At 40.4% G+C, this 9,126-nt stretch overlaps 1 non-coding gene across 1 annotated transcript; it reads left to right on the top strand.

The window, feature by feature from the left end:
• The first annotated feature begins 492 nt into the window (after nt 1-492).
• Nucleotides 493-599, top strand: LOC141650301 (small nucleolar RNA R71). The gene has a single exon (XR_012546342.1). It is a non-coding gene; the product is annotated as a small nucleolar RNA R71 (small nucleolar RNA).
• The last annotated feature ends 8,527 nt before the right edge of the window (nt 600-9,126 follow it).

Here is a 9,126-nt window from a genome sequence, read left to right as displayed (position 1 = left end):
TGCTGCTGCTGCTGCTGTGGACCCGGATTAAGGACATTCTAGTTAGTCTACCTCAAATTGAGGTGGACATTAGAGGGATCGGGATAAGTACCAGTTTGCCTATAATGTTGAAAGGCAGCACATATTTCATTCGAACTGGTACAAAATTCCGAAACATGTCCCTCTCCTCCACATCTTTTGCATGTAAAGGGACCATCTGAAACTGCATTAACTTTATATATACCTCCTTTTTTGGATCCCCCAAAATCTATCTTGTCGAATCGCGCAGGAAGGGCCTCTATTACAGCTACAACAGGAGATTTAGCTGATCTTCTCTGATTTCCTCTAGAATTCCCATGCTCAGTTTTATGGGTGGCCAGGTCATCGATGATTTTCCACCCCTTTGTCTCACCGCTATTTTCTTGAATTCTCCCATTAGCTGCAACATCTAGGATAGCTCTTTGATCATCATAAAGACCATTGTAGAATTTGTTACACAGAAACCACTTCTCAAACCCATGGTGCGGAATAGTTCGCACTAGTCTCTTGAAACGGACCCATGCCTCATGAAAATCTTCATCAGGACCCTGTTTAAAGCTTGTGATCTGAGTTCTAATCACATTGGTCTTCGATGCAGAGAAATATTTCTTATAAAATGCTAGGGCCAGCGAATTCCAATCAGTAATCCCGTTAGCAGCTCGATCCAGATCTCGGTACCATTCCCTAGCAGCATCACGAAGCGAGAATATGAACATCGTCTCCTTCACCTGGTCCTGGGTCACACCTGCTGGTGGGGGTATGGAACAACAGTAGTCAATGAATGTCTCCATATGTTTAGCTACATCTTCATTTGCAGCTCCCCCAAATTGGTTTCTCTCAACCAAGTTAATGTAAGACAGTTTTGGTTCGAATTTCCTTTCCGTCCCGGCCGGCAATGCGAATCCCTTATAGAGGTTTTCGGCTTTTGGCTCGGAGTGACTGACTATACTTGCTTCTTCAGCTATATCTGGAGATGTAATGGTGTCAGCTGAGGAAGTAGAAACAGGAGATGAAGGTGGATCCTCCCCAAATAGCTCGTTCTCGTAGTAACTGGACAGAGTACTCAACTCTTCCTCTGTCGGCAACACTCTAGATGATCGTCTCAACTCACGCAAAGTCCTTTCGATCTCAGGATCTAACTGTCATAATTCACCACCCTGTGACCTGCGCATAAGAAGAAACTACAAGTAGAATATGAGAAAAGTTTAAGGAATATATGTCCCTTAAACTAAGATAAAGACTAAAATAAAAACAACTAAAAATTAAACAATTGCCTCCCCGGCAACGGCGCCAAAATTTGAAACCGTCGTAGAGTACCAAAGATAAATTTATAATTTCCAAACTTCTACTATAGATAGCGGCAGTCAGGGTCGAACCACAGAGAGGCGATGCAATTAATAGTTGTCTGATTTTAGTCTAAAGTAGCAAATGTGTGGAGGTTTGTTTTGAATTTTTATATAAACAAAGGCAATAAATAAAACGGAACTAAAACGAATAAATAAGCAATAGATGAAAATGGATAAAATCAAATATTAAAAGGATGCTAGGATGGTCGGTTCACTGTAGTTTCGGCGGCAGTATACTAGGTAAGTCTGAGATAATCACGTGAGACGTGAAAATTAGAAGTCCTCTCGGTCCATTCTTAACAGGTAACATCTTTCGATCTAGCTACGGGTCCCTAATATCACTAGTACTGACTCTCGTCCTGAAAAGTGATTTAAAAGTCTAAATTAACTTATCTCTCAATCTTATTAATTTAGTCGTCTTAATTAAGCAGTCTATTTCCCTCCCCTATCTTTCGATCTTATCGGGTCGATCAATTCCTAAGCATTCAACTAGTCGCGTGCACTCGATTCGTCAAATATAGCAATTAAATTAATTAAGTCGAAGCTATTCTCACGTGAGCCGGTCGATCGACCAGGGTAGGCGGTCGATCGACCAAGACGTGACTCAGGTCTACGAATTTCTACGCCGCCTACATTACAGATTCCCTACATCTTAGCACGTTGAATTTAGCTACTCATGATGATGATAATAACAGCAATAAAATTAACAAATAAAGCAATTGAATTCATAATAGAATTAACTAAATATTTAACTAACATGAAACGATAATTTGGCTTTGAGAAATCTATACTAGCAATTCTAAACTATGAACGAATTAAAGCAGCGAAACTGAACAAAAGAACAGAAGAATACCGTAAGAAGAATTGAAGAGGAAAGATCAAAACCAAATGCGGAAAGTAAACTTTATTGACGGAGAATTAAACTAAATTAATTAAAAGTTCAACCTTTGTGTGATGAACCCTAATTATTTCCCTAAAATTCGATGATCCTTTTCAGTAGGGAGGAGTTACGTTATATAGATAGTCATACGTAACTTTATTCCTAAAACCTAATTACAATGGGCTTTCTAATTCTCGTCTTTTAATTTGCGTCAGATTACAATAGCGGTCGATCAACCACTGAGACCAGTCGATCGACCAAAGTGTGCGATACCGAAGCTTCTGATAATCGTGCTCTGGTCGATCGACCAAAGGCGTCAGTCGATCGACTGCTTCATCAGGTAGTTGTTCCAAAAGCTTCGTAAATTCGTCTTTCAGGTCTCGATACGCGCACCAAGTTGCTTCCCGAGTAAAATACTTCATGTCAAATGCAATGTTAGATACTCGGGGACGGATTCGGCTCGATTTCCGCTGGATTCTTCACATTTCTGCAATATTACACAAAAACACAAAAGTAGACGGAAATAGGGAAAATAGTAGCTTAAACTACACAAATGAGCTCTGAAACGCGTGTAAAATGGGGTGTAAAACATCATATTAAGGACATACATCAGTGTGCAATGGGGCATACAAGTTGGAAACTATGGATGGGGAAGCTATCCCTAGATCCTGGAACATCATTCACCTTAAAAACTATTATGTCTGAGGTTCCAGGTCTAGGACCCAGAAGTTCCACCTACAACAGGTACATCCCAGGACCCTTGAATCCTAGCATTCAGTACTCCAGAAACCTTAGAACATGAACTAACTTGCTAAAAGTGTCTTTGATTAAGCAGCTATCGCTTGAAGGGGAACAACCCCAGAACCCACTTGCTGAAGCCACAGCTCACTCTCTCATGAGGTACATACGCAAAGAACTAATCATTTTGTTTCGTACCGCCTGACTGTACCACCTGCATTGGTCTAACAGTAACATCTCTTTTGACAGCAGGAACAACTAAGTCACCAGGCAAGGTCTTTCATTCAGTATGCACGTGCTAAGTCTCCTGAATTCAGCAGGTACTACTAAGGAAATGACAACTTACAACGTATCTTTCAAATCCTTTAAGTCAAAACCCTTTTTCTTATTTTCCCTTGGTGTTAACTGCACAGGTGTCACAAGGAGCAAAATGTGGAAGCAACGTACTTAGTATTTCAAAACGCCAAAATGAAACTCTATTTCTTTTAAGTTGTTGTAAAACTATGAGGGAACACACTTTGTGCTCCCTAAACTATTTTTGATTTATGAAATTGCTTCCATTTTAGGTTTATCATTGTTTTTGGATTGAATGTGGATATGGTAAGTTGAATATTAAGGCAATGTCCTAGTAGGTTAACTGATGAACATGAACTAGCAAATTGTTCCTCCTGCAGGAAGTACCCAATGTGCGCGTGGTCGAAACAGAGGGATTCGAGTATCCTGATGGACAGAAAGTTCCCTGAACCACCATAGACACCTCAACAAGTACGAAGCCACCACACAAACAGAAAGAACAAAAAAATTGCTAGCAAAACAACAGAAGGAACAAAACGAAATTTTCATAAACACCCCTCAGCAGGAGGAACTTGAAAAGTAAATATTTTTGCCCCTCCTACGTGGCAAAAATGAAAGAGTACTAAAAGGTGCCCAAAACTACCAGGCACCAAGAGTTGGATTACAATGGGCCACTACACAGGGTGCCCAACAAAACATCAAGATAAAAAAATTAATTGCCTAAACTAGGCAGCAGTAGCAGAATTCGGGGCGGCGGCAGCAGGAACATCTACAGGGGCATTGGGCTCCACAATAGCCTCTCCCCCAGATGGACCTTCCCCTCCATGGGCAACAAGGGCATCCTCCCTAACCTCCTCGACCAACACGACAGCTGGTTGTTCAGTCCTAGCACCGGTCTCTCCTTCATCACCATCCAACAAGTCGTTGATGAGGCTGAAGTCCGGCTTGATTGTATATGCAACATTAAATAGCCGTTCCTCCTCAGCGAGGTCCCAGTTGGAGTGTTCACCTGCCTCAAACTCCTTGATACACTTGATCTTTATTTCCCAGGCGGAAACCAATGTAGAGTTCAAGAGCAGGTGCTTCAACAGCTCCACCTCCTTGTGAGCCTCTTCCATACGCCCTTCTGCCACCCTCCTCTCAGCATCTAGCTGCTTCTGAGCAGCTGCCTTCTCCTCAGCCAACTTCTTTTGGGTCGCCACCTTCTCCCTCCTAGCCAACGCCAGATCTGCCTCCACCTTCCCCAGGTTGACATTGAGGTTGTTCACCTCCCCCATCAATCTGGCAACCTCCCTGCGCAGGAACAAACCGTCCTACAAGACCTGTAAGAAGAACAGTCAGCAGCACGAACAAAAATAGACCAAGGAAGCATAAAGGGAATTAAAAAAGGTACCTGCAGGGCGCGCCTAGGAGCTTCATCTAGTACTGCAGGAAGAGGGGTATTTCCCAGAGAATGGACAACAGCAGGGAGCATGAGTTGTTCCATATGAGGCCAGAGAGGCACCCCACTGGAGCCATACCCCTTGGGAAGGCGGATTACAGTGGAAGTATTGGGCAGAGGTGGCCTAGGAGCCACTGAAGCTAGAGGAGCAACCTCAACAGGATCAGGCGTGTTAACCGGCTCCTTTTCAGCAAGGAGCGATGGCCTCTTCCTGGGAGAAGGACCGGAGGAGGCAGAAGCAACTTGTTTCCTATTCCTATCCAGTAGGGAGAGAGAGGAGACAAGAGTATTCCCTAGTACAAGAACAAAGTTAGAACATAAACACAAACGACCATATAGCAAGAACGAGAACCTGTAAAAAAAAGCCTTACCAGACGACATCTGGAATTCGGCAGTTGGGGGTTCTTGCTAACTGGTGGAGGCACCAACTTCCTCTTCCTCTTCTTCTTCCACTTCCTCCCCTTCCTTCTCTTATTCTCTCTCTTCTTCCCCCTCTTGCTCTCCTTCACCAATGTCAAGAGGTTCGGAGGCAGATGCACCAATAGGGGAAGAAAGCACACCAGGGTAAGAACGAGTTGCAACAGGAAGAGCAAATAAACAGCTAATCACGCTGTGATCTCTCGAGGGAACTGGCTGCTTCAAACCTGCAATAGTACACCAGTAAGAACATTAAGATAAAAGAAAAACAACAGACACACAGAAACTAAAATTACCTTTAGAGGCCCTCACTTGTCAAATAAGTACTCGGGGGTAGGGGTAAGAGTGTCAATCTTAACAAAGATGAAGTTCGTATTCCAGCCTTCATCCCTCACTTTGGGAGGAAGGATCATGCCAGGGTTGCTGCGGTCACAAGACCTCAAGGTGATAAGCCCGGCAACAAAGGGCCTGAAAGCATAGAGCAGGGCGAGGTCGCCCAGACCAATTCCCAGATCATGATCTTCAGCGAGGATGCAGAGCGAAACCAGAATGCGCCATGCATGAGGCGCAAGCTGGCAGATCGCCAACCTATAGTGCCTCAAGATCTTTTGCACCAAAGGAGGGAAGGAAAAAGACAAACCCTGGGTAAAAGGGTACTCGTACAGGCATACCAAACCGGGATTGTGGGCATCCGGCGCCTCCCCAGGAAGAGGAATGTGAATCTCGACCTCCTGCCCAAGGCCAAACCTCTCTCTCACCTCCTCGCTGGGGGGTGTCAGGAAAGCTGGAATCACACAGATAGTGATCTGGGAGGATCCCAGAGGATCGGAAGGGAGAGAGAGAAGAAGCAGAAGGACCCCCATGGGGAGAAGGAGGAAGAGCAGTGCGGCGGTCAGCCTTTTTGACTATGATTGCGAAGTTTAGAGGCGAAAAAATTAAGAGAAAGAATAGAAAGTGAGGAGTTTACCTGGTGGATAGGGAAATTTTATAAGAAGGGAGGGAGAGTAAAGGGTTTTTAGGAAAGGGGGTAATATGGACAGGAATAAAGGAAGTGGGAGGGGTGTATTTATAACCAAAAGAAGTTAAGAGAGGGAGTTAGGAGAGGGAGTTAAGAGAGGAAGTTAAGGGAGGGAGTTAGGTTGGGGGGTTGGGGGGGAGGGTGAGGGGATCGAGGGAAAGGAGACGTAGGCGAGGTGGGGAGTTACTGAGAGGAAGTGATTGATTAGACCTCTAACGGTCAGACTCAATGGATAAGAATGCAAGTGGGCTGATGCCACGCTATGACATCACCACTACATGCAGCACCCAGGAGGGAAGCAACTCCCAGCATCCATCAAGCAAGAACAGAACCTGGCAGTTGCTTGGGGGTAATTGTATGGGTAAAAATACCCTTTCAATCTCATCATGATGTGACAACTCGCAATTGGACAAAGTAAAGGCACACAGATCAATGACAAGGCAGTAGGCTGCTAAACGCAAGGAAGAACAAGGGGGGATGAACCTAGACATACGAGTGATACAAAGGACACGTTTGAATTAAGTAACAAACAGCCAGCAGGAACGTTGAAATAGTCAGCAGGAACATTGCAGTGATCAGCAAGAGCTTTGACAAAGTCAGCAACCACTTCCTATTTCGTAGGGAGTGGAGCGTATGGTTGAGCATATATAGGGAGCATGTGCAACAATTCAAAGAAAGGCTATAAAAGAGCAACAAACACCAAGATTCAAGGCACTAATCATTGACTCCACTCGAAAAAAATATCATTCACCACCTGCAACAATTAATATCAATAACACACTTAGAAATTTATACGTCATTCGTATCATTTGTACTTAGTCATTTGGAGATAACTGCTATACGTCCTGATCGTTCCAGCTAGGTTCACCCTCGAATACTATTACTACTAGTGGATCATTGGTGGGATACCATTCCCCCCGCGGTTTTTCCCACATTTTGGGTTTCCCGCGTCACTATTTTGCTTGTGTCGTTTGTCTCTCTTTCTTTTCGTTTGTTTCTCTTTCATACTAGTTGTTTACTTTCGTTCTCGCTATGTTCTTACTACTGATCTACTTAAGTCTTTAATATTGTATTTTAATTGGAATAGCCCCATTGACTCACAAATCTTTAGTCAGTAAAATATTACCAAAACAACAATAATAATAACAACAATGATAATAATAACAATAACAATAACAATAGCAATAGCAATAACAATAGCAATAACAATAGCAATAATAATAATAATAATAATAATAATAATAATAATAATAATAATAATAATAATAATAATAATAATAATAATAATAATAATAATAATAATAATAATAATAATAATAATAATAATAATAATAATAATAATAATAATAATAATAATAATAATAATAATAATAATAATAATAATAATAATAATAATAATAATAATAATAATAATAATAATAATAATAATAATAATAATAATAATAATAATAATAATAATAATAATAATAATAATAATAATAATAATAATAATAATAATAATAATAATAATAATAATAATAATAATAATAATAATAATAATAATAATAATAATAATAATAATAATAATAATAATAATAATAATAATAATAATAATAATAATAATAATAATAATAATATTACCAAAACATCGGCATAACCTCGTCCGGGACACTCTTTTCGACATCTGTTATAGATCTGGTATTACTGCGGGTAAGGAGTTTAATATCGGTTTGGTTGATGGGCATGGTGGCTCTCTTCGTCCTGCGGATTTGTTGCTCTATTCTTGGGACAGAGGGCGTGATGTGTGCGTTGACTTGACAGGGTCTTCTCCTTTAACTCAGACTGGGATGACAGATTTTGTGTCTGACCGGGTTGTCGCTGATGCTGCTCAGCATAAGTGTGCTAAGTACGGGGATTTGTGCGCGGCAGCGGGTTATGGTTTCCTTCCTTTCTCTTTCTCTTCACTTGGGGAGCTGGGTTCGGATGCTGTTGCCTTGCTCAAGCGGATCCAGAAATTCTCGGTATCTCAGGATGCAGGGGCTCGGGTGGCCGCTTACATTTTTACTAGACTTAGCTTTGCTGTTGCTAAGGGTGTGGGAGCCCAGATTGTCTCTCGACTCCCCACCAATTTCATGTAAACTTTTATTTTTCTTTTAATGAAAGCTGCGCGCATCCTTTAATAATAATAATAATAATAATAATAATAATAATAATAATAATAATAATAATAATAATAATAATAATAATAATAATAATAATAATAATAATAATAATAATAATAATAATAATAATAATAATAATAATAATAATAATAATAATAATAATAATAATAATAAAATTATTATTATTATTATTATTATTATTATTATTATTATTATTATTATTATTATTATTATTATTATTATTATTATTTTTCCTTTATTCATGGTTCTTCTCCTTTGACTCAGACTGCGATGACGGATTTTGTGCCTGGCCGCGTTGTCGCTGATGTTGCTCAGCGAAAGTGTGCTAAGTATGGGGATTTGTGCGCGGCAGTGGGCTATGGTTTTCTTCCTTTCTCTTTCTCTTCACTTGGGGAGCTGAGTTCGGATGTTGTTGCCTTCCTCAAGCGGATCCAAAAATTCTCAGTATCTCAGGATGCGGGGGCTCGGGTGGCCGCTTACATTTTTACTAGACTTAGCTTTGCTGTTGCTAAGGGTGTGGGAGCCCAGATTGTCTCTCGGCTCCCCACCAATTTCATGTTAACTTTTATTTTTCATTTAATGAAAGTTGCGCGCATCCTTTTTTTTATTAAAATAAATAATAATAATAATAATAATAATAATAATAATAATAATAATAATAATAATAATAATAATAATAATAATAATAATAAGATTTTATATATAAATGTAGAGTGTGTGAGGTGAGTGGTATAGGTGTTGTTAACTTTTGATTGGTCCACGATTAAACTTAGCCTTACAAGTAAATTGTGTCGGTATTATGCTAGACGGGA

The sequence above is a fragment of the Silene latifolia genome, chromosome 3 (genome assembly GCF_048544455.1).
Source record: "Silene latifolia isolate original U9 population chromosome 3, ASM4854445v1, whole genome shotgun sequence".
Lineage (NCBI taxonomy): Eukaryota > Viridiplantae > Streptophyta > Magnoliopsida > Caryophyllales > Caryophyllaceae > Silene > Silene latifolia.
Note: the sequence above shows the minus strand (reverse complement) of the source record. Positions and strands in the feature narration are given on the sequence as shown.